Source organism: Heterocephalus glaber, unplaced genomic scaffold (assembly GCF_053883595.1).
Source record: "Heterocephalus glaber isolate CG9 unplaced genomic scaffold, H.glaber_assembly_v1.0 deba00001577, whole genome shotgun sequence".
Classification (NCBI taxonomy): domain Eukaryota; kingdom Metazoa; phylum Chordata; class Mammalia; order Rodentia; family Bathyergidae; genus Heterocephalus; species Heterocephalus glaber.
The window spans coordinates 27047844-27072408 of record NW_028258358.1 but is presented as its reverse complement, the minus strand read 5'-3'; the positions used below and the strand labels follow the sequence as shown (position 1 = coordinate 27072408).

The 24565-nt window shown below is 34.4% G+C and overlaps 1 protein-coding gene and 1 pseudogene across 5 annotated transcripts in view; both read right to left on the bottom strand.

Annotated features, from left to right (window-relative positions):
• The window catches only part of LOC101724579 (E3 ubiquitin-protein ligase TRIM8 pseudogene), a 47064-nt pseudogene extending 31059 nt beyond the window's left edge, over positions 1-16005 (bottom strand). The window contains exon 1 of the transcript XR_015443721.1: positions 261-16005. The product of XR_015443721.1 is annotated as an E3 ubiquitin-protein ligase TRIM8 pseudogene (transcript). The remainder of the gene's footprint in view (positions 1-260) is intronic.
• Gpc5 (glypican 5) overlaps positions 1-24565 on the bottom strand; it is a 1453028-nt gene that overhangs the window by 471856 nt on the left and 956607 nt on the right. The gene's annotated exons all lie outside the window — the stretch shown is intronic.

The window sequence follows — 24565 nt, the reverse complement described above, 5'->3', positions numbered from 1 at the left end:
CACGGTATTTCAGGGAACACAAACAAACAAAATGTAATTGAACTTCCCATGAGCGCTGCAGCAAAACGAGCACACCCACGAGATGAGAAGAGCATAGAACGGTAGTGAATTCTATGTGGAGGCTTTTAGTCTTTGTGGTGGACATGACTGAGAAACTACGGAAGAATATCTTACCTCAATGTCTTAGTCACTTTCCTTCCTGCTGAGACAAAATACCTGACACTCACAATTTAAGGGAAAAGAGGTTTAATTTGGCTCACTTTTTGGTTCATAGTTGGCTGGTTTCAAGGAAAGAAGGCAGGAAGTCATGGTCGATGAGCCCAGTGGAGGAGAGCTGCTTGCATCATGGCATTCAGGAAACAGAGAGAGCGGAGGAGGAAGCAGGAAGGGAGATACTGTATTACCTTCCGGGTCACACAGACAGTGACCTGCCACTTTCAGCCAGGCCCCACCTCATAACAGCGAGCCAGCTACACCTCCTCATACCCATCACCTTCCAATGGTCTTACCTATGATTCCATAAGACTTTAGGAGGCCATGTACATGTAAAACATATCACTCAGTAAGAGAGGTTTCTATTCCTCACTCAGATCTATTAGCGATCTTATTGAGAACCCCAGTTTGGATTAGAATTCAAAGTTGAAGATTGTCAAGCAGAATATGGTTCACTGATTTAATTACTCTTTTCACCTGGAGTAAATTAGCCCAAGTGAAAGGATCTGTTGCACACAGTTGCATTTGTCACTCTGCCAAAGAGAAAAGAAACCTGATCATGGACAGCAGGCACACTTTTGAAGTATTATGTGAATTTCCAGATGCTCTGGAAACAAAGTGATTCCTTCACCTACCCCAAAACCATTATCAAAGAAGGACAACAAGCGAAGAAAGTTTGAGATGCACCTTTATGTCCTAGAGAAGTGAGACAGCTGTGCAAAAGGAGATGATGGGGAAGCTAAAGGCTATGCTCTAATAGATCAAGTCAAACATGCAGTTCTCCCAACATCAGAATCCCAACTAAACCCTCAAAGAATACATGTCTCAAGGAATCAAAGAGGCCTGTTATAAAATGTCAATTTTAGTCCCACATCTTGTAAAGAATGGAAGAGATATGGCACATCCTTCAGATGATATCTGTTAATCATTAAATAGAGGCTTGTTGACACCAGGTAATTTTAGATGAATATTATCTAAATTTCTCAATGAAACCACTCAGCATGACATACAGTGGACCCTTAAATTATGAACTCGATTGGTTCCTGAGGGCTGATTGTAACTAAGTCAATACAGCTGAGATCTGGATATTTACCTGGGTATATTCTATAAATAATAAGAGGCAGATGAATCTTCCATTAACCTAATTAACCGAGGTTGTTTGTATGTCAGGCTGGTCATAACTTGCAGGTCCACTGAACATAGGGAGGTTATCACCAACTAGTTTAAGCTGCAATCCCATAGCATCATCTAAACAGATTCTTTATGTTCAAGAAAACTTGTGTTTTTGATAAGCAAAAAACTTCTCTTCAGTATCATTAGCCACTCTGCACAATAAATACAATAATGAGTTAACATTGAGCTTCACATTTCAAAACTAAATATGCAATTTAGAATTCCCAGCTCTGAGGCTACACCCTTAGGGGAAATCAAACTGAAAATTCTCATAGATCTCCTAGTAGTCAATGTTTTAGAGCAGAGAACTGACCCAAAATCTTTAGAACAAATTAATTCTTTTCAAAAGCAGACATTCTCCTACCTAAACATCAAACCAATAACCCTATTTTATCTTTTTGCTAATAATGATAATCTTTATTTTCTAAATACCACTGTTATCACATGTAAATGCCTCTTTTTCTTTTATTTTTTCTTTATTATGTTGTTAGGTTAAATATGCACTACAACACCATTGTTAGACTATTTGAAATAGTAGCAATAACCCTGACTATTTCTGATGCTGGATAGGACATCTATCAATGGACCTCCCTAATAAAAGCCTTGGGATATACCAGTTTCTTCCAATGAGATCATACCAAATCACAGCTGATGGTGATTTGATTTTCATATGCATGGACAGATTACTTATGACTTTACTAGTATCCTCCTATCCAGAAACTAATGGTATTACTCTCTACTAGGTCATATTAATTAATTGGGAGTTATCTACTTTGTAGGTTGATAGGCCAAGTACGACATATATGAAGCAGATTGAAGTAGACAGAGCTATCACCAGCAGCTACTTACCAGCCACTTGATCTTGGACTCATCAGCCTTCAGAAGTGTGAGCAAAAAATTTCTGCTGTTTAGAAATCACCCAGTTTAATCACTTTGGTTTAGCAGCCCAACTGAGTGAGACAAGATTTCTGCATAAAAGATGCTGATTCTAAAAATCACTCTGGCTAGATGCTCCTCCTGAGGCCAGCTTTCACCAGTCAGGCTCTCATAGGCTGAGGAATTACTGATTTACTATAGATGGTAACAACTAGAGCAATGTCCCCAATGATGACAATCGTACAATAGAAAGGAACAAGACATTTATGAACACCTCTGACAAAATTATTAACAATATCCCTTCTCCCTTGGGTGTAATATCAGTCTTGAATATTTGTCATAAATAGTGATGGACAATGTCATTGCTATAGATTTTTTTGTTAGCTAGTCATGATTGTGTCTGTATGATGCTACTACTTTCTGCTGTACTTTATCAACGAAACAGTTGAAGTACAATAGGTATTACAGTCATAAGGAGAAAGCATCATATGTCTCTAAGGTGACTCTCATGGTCAGTGATATCCACAGAGTTTCCATTCATAGATCCAACCAACAACAGATGGAAAATATTTGGGAAGAAAATAGCATCAGCATTGAATGTGTAGACTTTTATTACTTTTATCCCCTAAGCAACACAAGGTAGAGCTATTTCCATATTATTTGTATTATATTAGGTATATGTAAAGGATGATTTAGAGGATTTTCATAATGTGTGCAAATACCACATATTTTAGGTAAGGCACTTGAGTGTCCAAGGATTTGGGGAGAAGCTAAAAGACAGTGTCCTGAAATCAATTCCATATAAATACTGAGGGATGATTGTATTTGTTTTCTTGGTATATTCTCTTGGTCTGGATTGGGCAAGTGGGCAAACAGGTTCTGAAGCAACTTACAGAGTGTTCATAATTATTATTTTTATTATGTTGGTCTATTCCTTGTATTATATCTAGAGCATTAAACTATTCTGTGCAGTGATTCACTCAGTGGATATGTAATTGTTATCATGCTCCAACAACAAAATGATCATGAACATCTTAAAAATATAGTTGACTATGCAGATAATTGAACAGTTTCTGAGTAGTGAAGGTAAGATCTATGTTTTTCCCTGAAGCAATCAATTCTCTTCAAATAAGAATAGTACAAAGATGGGAATAAATGGCTGGTGTACTAAGAGAACATACATGATATAACAATTCTGACCCACAACCTCTGCAGCAATCAGCCCACAGTGATAGCAAACCTTTCAGAGCTTTCATGATAACAAAGAGCCCACAGTTGTACACTTGTGTCACTGAAATAATATGTAGAATTACTGCCAGCTTCCTGATTTTTGCCATAATTTCCAAATCAGAACTAAAGAGAGTTAATTGTGTTCCTCAAACCAATAGCATGCACTATTTCTATTACACCATGTCCCACTTCTTCCTGACAACAATCTATAATCAAACAAACTTGAAGTTTTCCCCTTTTCCATTACACAACTTTCCCATTCCTCCAGCTTCTTCTGAGTTTCTGATGGTAACTATGTCTCTTTAAATGAATATCTTCTGTTCATATTTTGGTGGTCTTAATTTATTTCCACATTAATAATGTCTTCATTTTATCAAGGAGAAGAAAATCTTATAGTTGTAAAAATAACAGTTATGACAGCTGTCACAATTAAATTTGAGTAGAATGCCAAGGACTCACAATGGCTACTTTTTCATCCTGAAATGATAAAACTGCCATTGGATTTTACATACCTTAATTTGAATATATTTATGAACTTCTTAGATTGACCTCTCCATTCTAAACTGCAATGCCCATTGAAAATTTCTCCAGGTAATTTTGTATCTTTCCTCTATGAATCCATATTATGACTTATATTTCCCACAGAATGTACAATCTTTTCTGTAAGTAACTTAAAACACCATCTTTCTTAATCATTTCATTCATCTCCTCATATTCAATCCTCACATAATCATATTTCAATATTGATGCATTTTATTGAGCATCTTTTATGTTGCTATCACTGGTTTGTTTAGCATCTTATTGTAAACTGGAAATTCCCAAAGGAAAAAAAAATGATTTCTTTAATATCATTGTGATTCCTCACAAAAACAAACCAAAACCATGGCATAAGGCTCTAAGGCAGGTTCTGTGGGCAACAGAGTGATGGAATAAAAGAACCAAATGAATCATTCAAAACCTTAGTTATTCTCTTTGTAGATGTTCCTTAAGTTAAAACCCTGACTTTCTTGGGGTTGTGAGATTTCACTGGACCAGAAGTCCTCAAGGTGTAGTCCCTGGAGCTGAATCTCCAATATCACCTGGACACTTGTTAGAAATGCCAGTTCTTGCCGGGGATTTAGCTCAGTGGTTCCAGAGCCTGCCGCGCAAGCACAAAGTCCGAGTTCGATCCTTGGTGCCAAAAAGAAAAAAAAAAAGAAAAGAAAAAAGAAATGCCAGTTCTTGGCCCCTACAGAAACATTGCATCAGACACTCTGCTGATGTGGTGAGGCCCAGAAATGTGTGTTTAAAGGTTATTCTGATGCATGCTGTAGTTTTGGAACCAATATTATAGATTCATATTACTTCTTCCAAGTGTGATCTATAGACGAGCTGATTTGTATCATCTGGCAACTTGTTAATAGTGCACAATCTCAAGCCCTTCTCAGTCCCAACCCTGCTAAATAAAAATCTGCATTTCAAATAAGAATCTGTTTGGGTAATTTGTTTGCACATTTAAGTTTGGGAAACTGGTGTAGAAAAGCTTAGCATACAGAAACTATCAGAATTGCTGCAATAGAATCAGCAGTCTATTTTATTTTTTTAACCAAGGGGCTCTCACTGACTTGTAGGAGATGATCATGCAACATCTCATTGGCAGGGAGTTCAATGACATCATGTTGACAGTTTGAAATCAATTTTTGTGTAAATATTTATACTATAAGTCAGAGGTTCCTCATCCTGACCTTAGATTTGTTATAACCTCACAAAGATCAAGAGCGCTCAATTCATTAAATTTCACTCAAAGTAAGACGTGGTATATTTAGTTAATAGGAAAACCAAACTCACAGTAGAAGGTGTTGTTCTCTTCTGGATGATCTACTAAGTTATGGTAGTGTGAATTTACTTATTGAATTTATTTTTTATTTTTATTAGTATATGTTTGCAGTGCATAATGATTATATTCATCATATGAAGTTGGTACAAGTATATAACCCATCTCAATTCCTTCTACTTTCCCGCTTGCTCCTGTCCCTTTCACTAGGTTTGAATTTATGCCATGGTTTCTTTCAGTTAAATGAAGAATTTACCAAGTTTGTTTCCATAGTCTCAGAAGGGTTAATAAGATAAACAAAATTCACATTGAAATGAAGGCTTAATTCATTTGTAGGTAAATTGTAATTCAATCTCAAAGCCGTATGCTATAGTATTAATAGAATCATTGAATAATTCCAAGAAAATATGAATGGCATTTTAGTAACTATACCCAGCAACATTACACTAATCATATTATTATGAATTATTCATCAGCTCTATAAAACTAACCATTCTCCCTCCTTCAGTGTTAATCAAATGAAGGGACAATATTGCGACCTTGGATTAGTTGTGTTGAGATTTATCCCTTTTAGGAAGAGTAAAATGAAACAAGCTTGAGCTGATTATTATTTTCCTACAATGAAATTTTCATTAGAATTGAATTCATGATGTATAAGTTACCTCCATAACCCTTATGCCATGCTTTTAAAGAATCTTTTTCATGAGATATGCTCAATAACAGAACACTATAAGGGATATGAATGTCTGTAAGGTAGGCAGACAGAGAGATTTATACTCACAGAACATGAATAAAGCATCTACCAGAAAACAGACTACAAAGACCAAGTTTTCTAAGAAGTTGGGACTCAAAGATCCCACAGTTTGCCCTGGGCTTCTCATATGAGGACTTAAAGTCCTTGTAGGAAGGTAAGGATGGAGAGGTTGGTAGCTACCGGCAGGATTTACTGGTTTCAATGGTCCAGTCAGTGGTTTATGCCTAATATTTCTTTGCACAGAAACAACCTGATATACTCCTTCTGGAGTAACAGTGATATCAATCACATGGAAATCTGTGACACAATTTAATAAAAGCAGTGCACATAAGGAAGTATACTACATATTTTTCTATTTTTATTAAAATATTTTAATATATTTTTTACTAGATATATGTGTTACTTTGATACAGTAAAACTAGAATTCTTTCTAGTTATTCATTCATTGACCTAGCCAATTGTGTTACCACCTAAATTTTGTGATACATGGAAAATTACACCAAATCTATTGGCATGGCAAGTGGGAACAAAAGAGTATATTTTAATAGCTGCTCTGGATTTGAAATAATGCTTCTTATTTACTATTACCTTACTATTTACATTGTAAGGTAAACTGTAAATATTCTACTTACAAATTATTCCAATGTGGTGTAATTCATATGAGCTATTCTACAGACTTCCAAGGCAGGAGCAATGTGTTATAATGATGTAATTATTTCCCTGTCTATAACATGAAGCGAGCACAAAAATAGGAACTAAGAGTCCATTGAGTAGACCCAGTTCAGGGACTGAGGATGCACGGCTAAGTGGTTCAGCTGCAGCATGCCCAGCATGTGTAAGGCCCTGCATCCAATTGCTAGAACCTCAAACAAAAACAGAAGCAAAAACAAAAACAAAAAACAGTTTACCAAGTTCATATAGTTTTTCTTAATGATAATTGAAGAGATAGTTAAGTCTGAGATTTAATAATGAGAAATTGGTCACACAAGATCACAGTACTCAGTATTTCTACTTTATGGGTTATCTCTTAATCTCTTCCCTGCATAAAGATCATCTATGAGATCAGAAAAATAACAAGGTAAAAGATAATAACATATGGCACTTAGTGGATTCTAATGTCAAAATTTTCAGTAAGGGATGCTAAAGAAAGAAAAATAATAATCTGATTTGTATTATACTTTATATGTATCACAATTAATAGCAATTTTACTTGTGGAATTCTGTTTAATTGTAGAGAACCTTCTATATCAGAAAACAGTAAAACTCTAGGTTAGAATTGATAATGTTTTTGAAAGATGAGAATTGTTTTAATTTTTCCTTGGAAATAAGCTTTTCAGACTTTCACATTTTGAAAATCGTAGAGTATTCTATTTCACAGAAGATAAATTTAATCTCGAAGTTTATAATCTAGTGTCTAAAAGTTGAAGTTCATTGTATTAGATTTTCAATTATGCTGTAATTACACCAATTTAGCATCTTAAAACAAAACTCATTTATCATCTTATAGTTATGGTGGATCAAAAATCTAGAGGACTCGTCTGGTTGTTCTCTTTAGGATGTCACAGGGAGGAAATTAAGGTTGCAGTAGGTTTGTATTTCTTTCTGGAAACTCTAGGGCATAAATCATTTCTTGCTCATTCAGATTGTTGGAAGAATTTACCTGCTCATGATCGTAGGACTAAAGTAGCCATTTCCTAGCTCCCCGCCACCTGAAAATCACCGTCAGCTTGTGGATGTTATAGGCCTTTTCTTGGTTAATGGTCTAACCTCCATCTCCAAAGCCAGCAAAGACTGTCAGGAACTCTGAGATTCTCCTATCTCTTCTATTACATATTTCTGATACTCTGTGAATACCTGTAACTGCTTTCTTGGTCTACTTTTATAAACTTGTATAATTACACTGAGTCCCCCAGGTAACACAGAACAATAATTCTAGGAATAACCTTAATTACATCTGCAAACCCCTTTGTGCTATATAATGTAATGTACACACGAATGACACCAGGGGATGAAGAAGAGGCGAGTCAAAGTTCTACGATCATGCTTGCAGTTCACAATTGCTCTCATACACAAAAAGACAAGAAAATAAAATGCTAAACCCAGCAGAACATCTTTACCAAAAACATGAATCCTGAAATGAAAGTTTGATAAGTTGGCATACAAGAAAAAAATAAGTTTCCTCAAAATATTACAAACTAGTGATATAGAATACATTTTGTGGAAAATTAAACTCTTAGGGAAAAATATTGATGATATACTCAATACACTACATATAGTAGCTGTCTGCTAAAACTGAAAAAAACTTTTAAATATTTCAGAGTCATGTGTCATTTAAACACATCTGACAAATGTGTTGTTAAGCAATTTTGTTGGGTGATTATCATAGATTATACTTACAGAAACCTAGATGGCACCATCCACTATATGCCTAGGCTGTAATATATATATATGTATAAAATATTATGTAATATATATTAAGTAAATTATATATATAATTTTATATGTGTGCATATATGTGTTATATGTGTACTATATTTTAATATATATGTTATATATAATGTAAAATTAAAATATAGAATAATAACCTTAATTTCATCTCCAAATTCCCTTTGCCATGTAACAGTGTGTGTGTGTGTGTGTGTGCGCGCGCGCGTGTGTGTGTGTGTGTTACACTGTTTCTCTCAGGGCCATGATAAACAAGACAGAATGAGATTAAAGTAAACAAAAGTAAAAGATAATGCAATTAAGAGTTGTGAAAAACATGCGAACGAGGCTGCTATAGATGCCAGCGTGGCGTACTGTTTTATAGTAACTTTTGGTTAGAAGGAAAACACTCCAAAATAATGATGAGAAGTATAACATAGTAAATATATAAATTCACCCCACACTGATCTATTATTTTAAAGGACTATGTACTGTCTGTAATTATGTTTTTCATCCTTAAATTTAAAATACGGGTTTTACTAATTTGGGAAGAGGAGAAAGAGCCATCTTGGAGAGGGTACTTAATGCAGTGATCTTAAAAAGAACCTGCCTTTAAACATTAATCGGAAATGCATATATACCATGGACTTATTCAATGTTTTTATTTTATTTTATAGAATTATAGAAATAACATTTGAAAGTATATCATAAATCTTTTTTGACCTTTAATAGAGTTCTTATTTTGGTATCTTGTGAAATTATACTATAAAAAAAATCAATTCTAATTACTATATATAATGCAACACAGGCAAAAGTTAAGGGAATGAAATGTTAATGGTTAGTGATTATGTATTAAACTGCAAGTATTTTTATAACAGGAAGGTCTGAGATTTGGTGTTATTACTGTTGTTAACTCATTTTTACTGCAGTTCACTGAGCAAATAGCTCAAGATCATAAAGAAGTTTTCCTAGAATAGTTTGTAGGAGCCATCTCCACAATTTCATTCATTCAGGATTTGATTGTTGAAAACACTCCCTGTTCAATATACTATGCTGGGAATCAAAGGGAATACAGCATCAATTAAAGCACTGAAAGCAACTCTAAAGATGCAGCAATATAATTATCATATTCACATCCAATGTCTAATTGCCTTACCTTTTTTAACTAATCATAATCTTCATGAGGGGAGAGATAGTATCTTATTTATTATCTCATCTCAGGCCTAAAGCAGCATTTTGCAAATAGTGAGTGTTCACTGAACATTATCTTGAATTTGTTTAGTGAATGAAAATCTAAATTTTATTTTGAAAATACCAGTGAGACAGTGTACTGGTGTAGAGAATGTAGTGCAATAGCTTCATGCTTGATGGTAACAATTAAAGGCAGTTTGTCTTCTCCTAGATAGAAAATATTAACAGATATACAATAACTATGCTGTTCTCTAAAAAACCAAAAGAAGATCTTGATTCAGAACTGGGCAGGTCTGGCTTTAATTAACATAGTCAGATTCTTTTGAAAGATAATAAAATATTATGTCCTAAAGTAGTTTGAATTAAAATCTACACACAAGATTGGCAATTACTATCACAAACTTCATAATTCAGGCCAGGCTAAGTTGTTAAAATGACATTTCCATATTTAATTTGTAAATTTTAAAAAATCTTTAGAATTATGTTTCTAAGCCTAAAAAGAATGGCTTTCAGCTTATTGGTGATAATAAAGATCTTTATTTTAGCAACTTGAATGTTTTACTACTAAGCATACCTACAAGCCTAACTGATTTACTAACTCCAGAATAAAGAAAATCTTTTAATTCCTTTCATAGGCACAGCCCTTATTTCCAGTACTAGTAATTTTCTATTCCATTTTAGGTCACTGAGATCCTAAGAAATTGTGGTTTTCAAAAAAAAATAAAATTCATCTTGCAAGTTAGAGAAGAAATGGGAAAATATGTTTTCAAATCTCTCACTTTTTATGTCCAACAGTGTTTACCAATTAGATAAAGATGAAAGTCTAGAATTTTGAGATTTTTGTGAATGAAGTAAAAGAGTTTTTTAAAGAGAAAAAATGGCAATATCACTAAAATTGTTGTATATTGAATACAATATATCTTTTATCAACCTCGGACTTATATCATTAATAATACAATAAAGATAAAAGTAATGAGTTTGGTTAGACAAAAAGTAAAATAAAAATGTTTTATCTGTTGAAGATATTAATAAATATATCCATATAACAATACCCACTATATGAACATTTTTCATGAAAGACCTTTGTGGCAACAATTCAATGTTAAAAAAAAAACTCCATGATCTTCTAGAATATCATCTCTTTTAGCAAAAATATCATAATATTAAAATTAATAGATTTGCATGTGATATTCACAAAATTCTTTACAAATTAATATGAATGTAGGATGGTTGAAATCTCCTGGCTATGAAAACAACACTCTCCGTTATGTTAAAAGGAAATAGCCTGTATCACCAATTCTCCACTTACAGATTCTTTGTTTAATATAATATTCCTCTTTTGTCTATTTTATGTGTGGTTGTTCTTTGTATGCCTTACTAAAAAATGCCTTACTAGACTTTGAAATGTAGTAACAAATGGATTATTAATACCTCTGTCCTGTCCGAAGATGGATGTAAACTGATGATTCAATATAGAGAAGTTCAAACCAGGCTTTCAAGTGAAATAAATCTAGAGGACAATAAAGCTGAAAGTACACCAAGTAAACTGCAAATTAAGTGTTTTTGCAATATGTCAATTCCCAAATTCTCTTATTTTCAAATAACAAAATTGTATTAATGTCTATGATATGTGCTCTAGTCTTGAAGTGCTATTACCAATGTCTGTATAATAATGCCACCAGAGATTCAGTCAAAAAATAAAATTTGTGTTGATGGCAACGTGACATTTTCCTCTTAGGTGTAGTGTTGAATGTACTGGACAGTTATCCTCTGTCTTTCTCTCTGACAAATATTTAATGGGATAGCAGTAGATGTAAATGTGGGTGGCTTTAACTTTAAGTTGAAATGTCAAATACAGGATCTAAATCTGAGTACATTTGTTCAGATACTCTATTAAAAATTAAAATCCTTATAAAATGATGTAATATTTATTAGTGCAGGTGTGAAGAATTAGAGAACTCTCAATGATGAATTGATGGTAACTTTACTGTGCCTTGCTTTTGGTCATGCTCACTCACATCAATAAAAGATATACATGAGGCATCCACTTCTGTAAGGTGTTGAGCCACTAGGCAAATAAAACACAAATTAAGAAAAATTTTGAAGTGGAGTATTTCTCAGGTGATGAATAGAATTACAGAGAAGAGAATCTGGCAGGACAAGAAATGGAAAACAGAATCATTCTATTACATACATTATTTTAAAAGAAAAATTACAAAGCTTTATTTGTTTTCTCAAATGTTTCTGTATGTATCTACTGATATAATACATGTATTTTACATCATTATTCATCTGGGGATATGGTGTCTGTGAAAAAAAGTTTAAGAAAATATTTTTAAACTATACACAAAAATTTACAGAGCACCAATTACCTATTCCTTTTTCTCAGGATTGATGAGGTTTGGGAGGCACATAGAGCCCTTGTACTTATACTTGAAGTAAACTTCAAGTGTAAGTACTGTTATAAACTTACTTCAAGCCAATGCTAAATCCTTAATTGGAAAGATGAAAATACACTCCAAAAATCAATGTTAAATTCTGAGACTAGGAATATACATAATCACACCTGAACTTGAAGCCTTTTGTAATTTATTAAAAGTAGGAAAATACTATTTTATAACAAGGCTCACATTTTTCTATAGTTCAAAATAACTCAGGACCAGTTTTGTATCTCCAGAATGCCTTTAGAAAATACTGAATTCTTAACTATGTATATAGTAAGTGTGGTGCTCCCCAGTGGTGAGCAAAAGGCAGATCAGAACGTATTCCAGTAATCCCTGTAGGGCATCTTTGCAGAATGTCACTCCTGCATCCCTCTGAATTCAGCTTTTCCAATTGCTGAAATACTGACCTATGTTCTTGGAGACTCTGTGGGGCATCTTTACAAAATATTACCCATGCATTTCTCTGAATTTCACAGTTTTAGTTACTTCTGAAATATAGTGTAGCTGGACATTTAATTTCCAAATTTATAAGCTTAATAAAATATTTCTCAGTTTCTTTTGTAAATATTGCATTTTTCCTGTAATCACAAGCAGGCTTCTTTCTATTCTCTTGAACATATGGAAGATAATTATGATCAGTCTTTGTGCATCCTTGTCTACCATTTCCAGCATCATTTATAGTTATAGATCTCATATCTTTCTTTCTTTCTTTTTTCTTTCTTTCCTTCTTTCTTTCTTTCTATTTCCCTCTCTCCTGAAGATAGATCATATTTTTCTGTTTTTTTTCTTGTCTCTGTGCTCATGATTGAATGCTGGACTGTCTGTTGCTAGGTTTTGATGTCTTTGAAAAGGATGGTAAGTTTTGTTCTGACATGCAATTAAGATACTTGAAGTCATACGGATGTTTTCAAGCCTTGCTCTTCAGTTTCATTAAGCCAGACACAAAATACCTTTAATCTAGGGCCACTGTAACCCATTGGCAAGCTGCATTTTCCATAAGTCTATTCAGCAACCCAAGTATTTCAAGCTTTCCATTCTAGATCGTGGGATCAGGAACCATTTCTAGTCTTGTGGAAATTGTTCTTTTACTTTCTTAGTGCTCCCTCCCCATTTTGGGGCATTACTTCTCATATAGGTGCAAATCAGTACTGAGACAGAGACCTGAGAGGAGTCTCTGTCTTTAGAGTTCTCCCTCACTACATAATTTCTTCCATTCTGGTATTGTGCTTCACATATTTTCAGCATCTTGGCCACAGTGGTCTTTGAGCCTCAGCTCCTCAGGACTCTGTTGAGGTTTCCTCTTTTTTGTCATGACCCAAAAACTGCAGGCAGCAAGGTGAGGCGCTTGTAGATCTTATCCTGATTCACTGACTTTTCTCTGCTCTACCTTTTTTTTAATGTATGAAAATCATTGTTTCAAAGAAATATAATCATCCAAATTTCCAGCTGCTTAGGACAGCAAGATAAGTCTGGTCCCTGTATTCCATCTTGACAGGAAATAGAACAACCTAAATGTTATAAAGAGTCTGAATTTGAGGTATATTATTCAACAAACTAAGGAAATTTCTATATGCTTTTACTCCTAGCAACACATCTTTTTCTTTTAAACTTGAAGAGAAAAATGAGACTTAAGCAATGGATTTTTGATCTTAGCAAAGTATTTCGTGTGTGTTCTCAAGGTTTTACAGTTCTTACACTTGAGCCACTGGTGAGGAAAGAAATCGAGGACCATCAAAACCCATCCCTCTGCAAGGATGAATTACATACTGGACTTTCCAAAGGGGAAGGAAGAATTGCTAGTGAGAGTGCTCACAAAAGAAGGATATATAACCCTCCTTTATAACTGAAACAAAGTAACTGAAATTGTCTTCTTCAGTTTCTCTCTTAACAGAAGTAAAGCTTGCCATAAATTGTCAAACATGTGTCCTTCCATTTCTAGAGACTTAGAGGGGCTAGTAATAGTTTCTCTGTGCTCACATCTTTAAAAGACCAGACTCTTTTAATCCTTGATCATAAATTTCATTTCTAGTGTCTTCAGAAATTGTCTTCACTTCCAATTTCTTACAGTATAGTACAATAACAGTATCCCTTTGAAGCAGCATCATTGTCTACAAAATAGATATATTTTGGAAAGAAGCAATCCTTATAACTCCAATAAACAGAGGAGAGGTTTACAAATGAATAAAGAAATTCACATATATGTCTTAATCTGAAGTAATAAAAACACATAAAACTGGGCAAGAAGAAGGATGAAGTAGAAGGAACTTTTAATTCCTCTATATTACCTTTCATCAAGCTACAGGTGGTAGGAGTAACAATTATTTTTTATTGTCCCAATATTATATTTAAAGAATTTGCTATATACACAATTTTTTAGACATGTATAAGTACTATAACAAAAAATGTAAAAGCTGCCTTTGTACCTTTGTGTCTATTTATGTTAAACAAGGTGATCTATGCAGAGCCTCAGCTTTTGGTGCTATCATCCAAAATGCAACAGAAATGAACAAGCAGACCCTGCCAGCACACAGGAGGTGAGCTGCTCCCAGTGCACAAGAGGAGGCCTCTGGGCCACCATACCACCCCCGCCAGCACACAGGAGGTGAGTTGCACAGGCACCAGCAGCAACCCCCCCCATCCATCCCCATTGAAATGAAAAGACACGTAAACAAGTCTCAAAACCAGACTCCCAGATCACCTACAGAAACCCCAAAGGGAAACGAGATGGAACACTCTGATACTCAACCACCTGGACTCCGTGAACTGGCAACAAAAGAGGTTCTGGAAAAAAAGAAATCAGAAATAATTTATTGATAACAGCAGAGATTGTGCTCATAGTGCAAGACATGATCAATAAATCTAGAGAGGAGCTGAGGGACATGATGGAATCCCAACATAGGAAACAAATGGAATCCATAAAACAGATTCAAACAGATTTCCAGGAAATTGAAAACTACATTGAAAGTCTACACAGCAGAATGAGCCAATGTGAGGACAGAATTTCAGATATAGAAGATAAGATTACAGTTAGTGACCAGGAAAAGAAAAATTGTTTCAAAATTGTAAGGGACCTCAAGAAATCAATCCAGCAGCTGCTAGACGATGCAAAGAAGAATAACATAAGACTGATTGGAGTCAATGAAGAAACAGGAGAGAGTGCAGATGACACAAAAAAAACTGTTCATAGAAGTGATGGCAGAAAACTTCCCAAGGAGGGGAAAAGAACTTGACATACAGATAAGTGAGGCATATAGGACTCCAAATAGCCTTGATGAAAAAAATCTACACATTGGCATATAATTGTTAAGATTCCGGAAACCCAACAGAAGAACAAAGTTCTACAAGCTGTTAGAGAAAAGAAACAACTCACATACAAAGAAAAGCCCATCAGAATCACAGCAGACTTCTCAATGCAAACCCTCAAGGCAAGAAGAGCTTGGAGTGATGTATTTCAAGCCCTAAAAGAAAACAGCCCCCCACCCAGATTGTTATACCCTGCAAAAGTATCTTTCAAAATTGATGGAGAAATAAGATACTTTTATGAAAAAGAGCATCTGAGGAACTTCATGAATAACAAACCATCACTCCAAAAAATTTTAGATGAGGATCACAACCCCAGGAAGCCCAGCAGAATGAATCTGTCAGGTACAACAAGAAATTAAATCCAAAGGGGGAGAATCCAACAAACAGGAAATGTCATGACAATGATAAGTCAATATGTATGAGTTATAACAATCAACGTTAATGGTCTGAATTCACCAATCAAAAGAAAAAGACTGGCAGAATAGGTCAAGAAGCAAGATCCAACAATATGCTGCATACAAGAAACACATTTGATTAAAAAAGAAACTCATAGTGTGAAATTTAAAGGGTGGAAAACAATACTCCATGTGACAGGAACCCCCCCACCCCCCCCAAAAAAGCAGGAGTAGCTATCCTCTTTGCAGATCAAGTGGATTTCAAATGAAATCTGAAACACTCTGGTCCCAAGAATTTCAGATAAGGGATAGTCAACTTGTATGTACAAATCTATTGTGAACATGTGTTTTCATTCCTCTCAAGTAAAGGCTTAAGAATAAGACTGTTGGTTCTTAACAGTAATACAAGAAATTTCTATATTGTTTTCCAAAATGGTTTTATCATTTTACATTCACATTAGCAGTATTAGAAAGTTCTAACTGGTTCACACCTAAGCTGACATTTTTTCTTTTAAAACTTTTAACTTCATCTCCCTAATGAGCATATAATTCAATTTTGTTATTGTACTGATTAGTATTTTTCTGATTCTAGAGTTGCACACCTTTCCTTGTGCTATACTGGCTATTTATCATCTTCTTATGTCTACTTTTTAATTGGGTTGTCTATTAATGACCTGTAAGTGTTCTTTATATATTCTGGTCATACGTTATATACATTATAAATATGGTCTGTTTAAGGACTACTTTTGATTTTCTTAACAATGTCATTTAAAGTTCTAAATTTTGATGGAATCTCATTTATCATTTTTTTTCTTTTATATGTCATGTTTTTTATATCCTAGAAAATTCTTGCCTCTACCTTAAATTCATAAACATTTTCCCTTATAATTTCTTCTTAAAGTTTTATAGTTTTAGTATTTCATATTTAGGTTCATAGATCTTTTCAAGTTATTTTTATGTATGGAAATAAAGGGTTGAGGTTAATTTTTTATATATGGATACCAGGTGTTCTAGTGCCGTTTGCTGAAAACACTATCTTTTCCTTTGCTTTTGAATTGAATTATGTTCTATAAAATGTTACTGTTAAATAATCTTTCAAAACTCAGTAGACCATATATGTGTGGTTCTATTTCTAGATTCTCTGTTTTATTCCAATAATCTATATCTCTTGCCTTACACCAACATTGTCTTGATTACTATAGCTTTAGAGGAAGTCTTAAAATTAGGTACTAAATGTCTTCCAACACTTTTTTTTTTTTTTTTACTTTTCTAGGTCCTATGTACTCCTACATAACTTTTAAATTTCAATAGCCAATTCTTCATTTATAGCAAGTATACATAGTCCTGAATTTTTATATATACCTTGTGTTTTCTAGTTCTGCTAAATTCAAATACAAGTTCTAGGGGCTCCTAGAGATTTCTTAGTATTTTCTCTGTAGATGATCATTTCATCTACCCATAAAGATTTTGCTTCTACCTTGCCAATCCTATCCTAATTGTGTCATTTTATTGCCAGACTACTTTGGTTTGGGCCTATGTTTCAAAGTCTAATGGAGAGATGAAGAGTAGGCATATCTGCCCTTGTTCCCCACCTTAGGGAGAAAGCATTGTATCTTCTCCACTCATATAAGGCATTTTTGCTGGAAGTATGGAGTACATGTCTTTAATCTGTTGAGAAGGTTCTGTTCTACTTCTAGTCTCCTGATAGCTTTTGCCATGAACAGCTGTAGAATTTAGTCCAATACTTTTTCTCCAACTGATGACAGGATCATGTGGCTTTTTCCTTTCCTCTGTTAAAATGATGACTTTTGGGGGTGGATCTTCCAATGCTGAACCAACACTGCCATGCCCATAATAAAACCACTCTGTACATACTGCCGGATCTGACTTCTAATAGTTTGTTTTGTTAAACAAATTTCTATCTATGTTCATACTTTTTTCTTCTGTTATCTTTATCCAGTTTTAGCATTAGCACAATGTTGAGTTCCTAAAATGAGGGGAGAAGTGTTCCTTCTTTTTTCTGCTTTAGTTGTTTGATATTATTTATCAGTTAAAATGTATATGAGCCTGTTGTTGTCATATAGGTAGGTTTTCAACCTAGGAATATTCTTTCTTTAATAGGTGCTATTCAAATTTTATATTTCCTCCAGAGTTAGTTTCATTAATTTGTCTTCCAAGGTACTTCTTAGAAGTTATCAAATTTATTTCAAAAAAGATTTTTGTAATATGCTGTCAATATCCTTTTAAATTCTGTACAATCTGTGATAATGTCTCCTAGATCTTGATACTGTAATTTTTAAAATGTATAATTGATATTGTGTAATAGGAAGAAAAGGTCTAAAGTAGCAGGGGAAGTGGGAGGGGTAGGGGAATGGAAAGAAAGGAAAAGAAAAAAATATGAGAAAAGGAAAGAAATGGAAACAAAGTCTTTGCATATAGGGAAGGGTGGAGAGGGTGAAGGGAGGGCAGGGGAAGGAGAAAAAAATAAGAACCAAGATACTCATGTAATGGTACAGGATCCCAATGATGAATGTAACTGTATTGTATACCTAAAATGTACCAATAAACTTAATGGGAAAAAAAGAAAAGAAAATGCCAAGAAGAGAGTTGAGATAAATCATTTTTCTTGTCAGAAATCCACTAATGTTTCATGAGATACAATTCTATAATCTGCATGCCAAACCTTTGTCTTCAGTTTCTCCCAAAGCAGGCCTTCTAATACCATGAAGCAATAATGTTTACCCTACTCCTTAGCTAGCCAGCATCTCATTGTGTACATGCTCTGCTCCGGTTCATCCCCCAAATCTTCCCAGTAACCCCACGTTCCACTCTCTATTACATATTACTAGCAGTCAATATTTGGGAATAGGAAAACATTTCTTACCCTCTCTCAATTTATTTACTTTCAAAATCAAGCTAGGTTTGGTTATTACCATGGCTAGTTCTCTATCAAATTCTGGATCCATAAATCTTAAGAAACATAAGGAATATAGAATTTAGCTGCCCTTTTCTTCTTATAGAGAAGGATATTGAGTCTGGGACAGATTAAACAATTGTCTTCAGGAAGGCCCACAGTGCAATTGTCCAGATGGAATTTAAATTTAAGTCTTCAATTCCTAGGGCTAAGGGTCCCTCCACGACCAGCTGTTTCAAATTGTGACATACATTTATGTGACCAAGGGTTTTCTTTAGCATTCAGTGTGCTCTTTTTTCCAAATTTGAAAAAGAAAGCATCATTTTAAAAAACTAATAATATTTTACATACAAAATTGAAATTTCCTGCTTCTCTGCATAAATGGCAGATTCTGTGATGATGCCTGAATTCCTACATGGGCGTCACCTGCTACAACTGATGAGACCATGAACTTCTCGGTCCCATCATTCTCTGTTGTCACCCTGTATGAATGCTGAATTTGCACTGTCATTTGTTAACTTATGCCATGTTTACATCATCCACTGATGTGACTGGTCTGTCTCATTGCCATTTGTGTTGAAACTTTTCTAATACACACTATATGTTTGCTCTCTGCCATACTGTGTTAATGGTGTTCAAGATCAGATCATTAAAAACAAAAGGGTTTTATTTTTTAAAAAACCCACATTTTCTTTATCCAGTCTCCAGTTGATGGTCACTTGGGCTGCTTCCAAGTTTATTACAAATTGTGCTTCTATGAACATGGGTGCACATATATCACAGTGGTATGATTCTTTTAATTCTCTGGGGAAGATACCCAGCAGGGGAAAAGCTGAGTCAAATGGGACTTCCAGTCCTGGTTCTTTGAGGTATCTCCATACTGATTTTTACTGATTTTTTTTTATAAAATGGAGTACTACTCAGCCATAAAAAATGAGAAATTAGAGACATTTATAGCTAAATGGATGCACGTGGAGGCGATACTCTTAAGTGAAATAAATAGGACACACATGTGTAAATACCAAGTAGTTTCTCTGGTGTAAGAAACTGAAAATGTAAATAAGGACTAAAAGGTATAATAGATAACGTGAAATAGGGAGAAAAGGGGCAAAGGTGAAGGGGAATTAGGGGGGGTAAGGGAAAGGAAAGAAGTGAGTGGAATTAATATGAGAAAATGGAAAAATGGAGTCAAAGTCTTTGTAAATAGGGAAGGATGGAGGGGTTGAAGGGAGGACAAGGGAAGGGGGAAAAATAAGAACCAAGAGAGATTATGTAAAGGTGCAAATTTCCAATGATGAATGTCATTATATTGTATACCTAAAATGTACCAATAAAATTAATTTAAAAAACAAGCAAACAAACAAACAAAAAGGTTCCACTCTCAGTCTTTCTCTTAACACTAAATGGTGTTTCCATCTCTCCAGTATCTCATGCCCAGCACCATGGAGTTATCACTGACTCACTTTTCACCCACTCCCACATCCCATATGTCTGAAAATCATTGCAATTCTGTCTTTAAAATACATCCAAAATCCAATAGCTCCTCACCACTTCCACCAGTGGGGGTCTAGTCTAAAACTGTAGTATGTCAATAACTTTCTAGTTGGCCATCCTGCTTCCTCATTAGCCCTGTGCAGACAAGTATTGGAACAACACTGCTCAAAACCAAGTAGCTACCATTTTACTCTGAGTTAAAGTTATCAAATTTATAAGCAACACCATGCCCACTTGTCCTAGCTTCCCCTCCCTCTAACCTCAGCAGCTCACTGACCTCTCATTCTCTGGATTATTCTTTTTGTCCACACAAGACTCTGTTTGTTTATTTGTTTGTGGTTTTTATGGGTCATGTTATATACAGTACTAAGTATATGTATTCACCATAAAATTTGCAAAACAAATGGTTAAATGAATAGATGTGACAATCACTATATGAAAACTATACTGACTTTCTGGCTGCAGGGCAACTGGTAATTTGAAAAGGAGCAGGGAAGTTATCTACTGCAAGATAAGAGAGAACATCAATGTGTTGAGAGCTGAATTTAAAACAGGGCTAAAATTTCACCAAATAGGAATGATGGTGGGAAAGTCAGGGAAGGTAGTGTACTCGGGTCGGCAATCATAAAGAGACAAAGTGAATCTAAGTTAAATAATGAGGTCTTCATAAAAGAATTTACTGTGAAAGATGGGAGAAGGGAGTAAATGAGTGAGATCCTGGAGCAATCCAACAATTATTTCATTAAGGCTTCTAGAGATAGAAAGGAGGTGGTAGTTAGTAAGCAGATACTCAATATTAAAATGTAGCATTTCAGTTCTTGCTGAGGATGACAAGGTTTATGAGAATGGCCCAGACTACAGGAATCTGAAGTGATTAGAGGACAAAGAACAAAGATCTCAGCATCTCTTCTTGTATTGATCATCTGGGTGGGTATTAAAAGCCCGAAAGGAAACTCATTTTGGAAAAGAGAACAAACAAGCAAGATAATCTTCAGCAAACAAGGGGGACAAATAAGGAGCATGGAAAAACAATAGAAATGAGGGACCATGTGATATAATCTGATGGCATGCATGTACCTCACAGGGGCTTAATGTTAGTAAGTAGCAATGCAAAACAAGAAAAGATATTTTCTCTCTAGGTTGGAGTGAAAAAGGAATAGATGATAAACATGAGCATCTACAGGGAAAGCATTATCTTTAGGTTTGAGATTATGGATTCAAATAAACTTTTCTTAGATTATTAAAATAAAGCAAATTGGTAAAGGTCAAATTTTTTTAATTTTTATTTTTAGTACATGTTTGCAGTAACTAATGATTACATTTATCACAGTCAGTTGGTACATGCACATAAAATAAATTTTGCTTCATAAAATAAAGTGTTCTTCAATGAATACTGAATTTTTATTTCCTATCCTTGAAAAGCATATATTTATATATTGAAGACAATCCACAAAATATCCAGTGAAACTTAAATTTCAAATTGAATGAGTTGTCTTCAAATAGGTTGAACATATGCAGATATGTAAATACATATGCTAGTGTCATTAACAATTTATAGATTTTAAGAATGGTAAATACCATAGAACATGAGATTATTTGAATAGGTAGTGCTCACAAAAATCCTACCTCAATCTGTTTATTTCTTAAAGAGGAAATTCAAATATAGGACACTTAGTCCCATCTCTATTATCAGTCACTTCTTTTCTTACCCACTTCTTTGCCAATTCAATACTACTTTGTCTTTTATAGACAGTGTTCTTTAACATTTTCAGGCCATGACATTTGCACAAGTATTATTCATGCCTAAAATCCTCTTCCCCTAATTTCTTCGAGGCTTTTTTGTGACTGCAATCTCAGTTTAAATATGATCTCATCAGATACAATTCTCCAATACCCCCAAACACAGTAGCTTTCCATTTATTCAATATCATATGCTTTTTAAAACTATCACAGTATCTTGTTTCATATCTTTATTTACTTATTATAACACTTATACGAATTATCAGCATCATTTAATTGAACAGTGTCTGTACATGCTAAATTCTCTCTGATACTTGAGGAATTAAGGAATAAATTATGAATGTTAGTCTGATATTGTGAAACGTGGGTTGTTGTCCCATTACACTATTGCTTAAATTTATTATCTAAATAATCTTTGTATATAACCTGCTTGCAGGGGGAAGAGGAAGAAAAGGGTGAATTCTTCAAGCCTTTTAAAGAAAGTTACATAAATCTTAGTTGTTATACTATTCTATCAAGAGAAAGTGGCAAGTGCAGAGAACCAGGACTTAATATGAAATGATCTGATTTCTTAGTGGAAACTATGTCAACAAAATTTATTATCAGACTTACTTGTCAAGTTAAAGAACAAATTCATTACAGGCTACAAGGTCAGATCACATGTAACATGATAATCATATGTTAAAAGTTACCAAAAGAATGCATGGAAAAGTTTCAGTTTTTCAACTGTATTCATTTGAACACTGAGTGTAAGGTGGGTTCTAAAAATACTACCACAAATACAATTTGTGAGTTCGATCTCTGGTACCAAAAAAAACCCCCCAAAACAAAAAAAAAATACAATTTGTATATTTCACTAAAAATTAAACATCCAGCTGTGCACAGTGTGTTTGTATATATTTTTTAATGTATTCATGTTCTATAGAGTATATTTCAAATAACTTCAAAAAATTAATAAATAACAGGCTTGAGATAGAGTAGAGAATCATTTACAATCAGATATTTTGCATATAGGCTAACAAAGTTATAGTTTATCCATACCTACGAAACTGTTAACTATAATCATACATTTATATTTCAAATGCCAAGCCCTTGTGAATTACATTCTCTCCCTATACATTTATATATACTTTGCATAAATTTAGTTATTTACAAAGAATATTTATTGAATGCAATTTATGAATTTTGTATTACAAATCTACCATTCAAAACAAAATTTAGGGCAACCCCAAAAGTTTCTTCTCTATTTCATCTGTCTAATCTGAGATAATCTCAAAGTCTTTTTATTACCACGGTTTGCCTTCTCTTATGTTCCTTCTAATTCATTCATACAGTATGTTATATATGTACACATGTATACCTACCTGTTATGTGCATATGTAAATATATACATATACATGTGCACATGTGTATAACACATGTATAAAGACATAGGCAAACCTTTAAAACTATATTTATATACTTATATTTTATACTATACTTATATTTAAGATGCTATGATGATTAAGTTTGATTATGTCAACTTGATTGGCTTTGGAACTGCCAGGAGATTTGAGAAGCATACTTCTGGGTGTGTCTGGGTAGGTCATGGAGACAACCTTGGGTACTATATCTAGTCCCTTGCCCCCTCCTCTCTAGCATTGTTTCCCTTCTCTACTTCTTAGGCACCATAAATTAAGCATCTTTGCTTCACCATCCCCTTCCACCATGATATCTCTGTCCTGGGGCAGGCCAATCACTGATCATCGAATCCCTTCACAACATGAGTCAAATTAAATCTCTCTTCCTTTAAGTTGGGGGTGTTGGATATTGTGTCTCAGAGATGAGAAAGCTAATATGGAATATTAGAACTAGAGAAGTGGAATCTTTGTTGTGACTCTATCTGACTATGTAGTTTAGAAGCTTTTGGAACAGCTTTGCAGGAAGAGTTTGAAAAAGTTCAGAGAATTAGGCTAAAGAAGCCCTAGAATGCTATATGCACAGGCTATTAGTGTATTCTAGTTAAAGCACAGAAGACAGATACTGGTAGGGATGCAGACAGTAAAGGTCAGGCTTAGGAGGACACTACTGGCAATTAGACAAGGGGCCATATGTGACACACTCTGGAAAAAAAAAAAAAAAAAAAAAAAGAAGGAAAAAGTCTACATTTTGCCCATGACCTGAAACATTATTGAAAAAGGAGATTAAAAGTGGTAGACTAACTGATCTGGAGGAGGAAACTTCAAGACATTCCAACAATAAGTCTGTGGCATGAGTACCATGGTTGTTTTTAGCAAGATTTATAGTGAGAATTAAGGGCAAAAAGCAGAGCAAAAGACTGAAGAACTTTAATTTTGACCCAATGGAAACATGTGTAAACTTCAAGCCAAAGCAGGTGTGGCAGCTGAAGACATTAGCCCCATTCAAAAGGAACCAAGTGTTTTGTACAGGCACAAGTGAAGATGCCTTGAGGGCATCTCAGGAATCAGCAAGACTCCACTCACAGCCTACTCAAAGGTCCAAAAGCGCAAACTTTTCATCTGAGAAGAGAGTCACTGGGCCAATGGTCAAAGTGAGCCAACAAGTGAATTGGTTCCCAGGGATTCATTTCACTGCACTGAG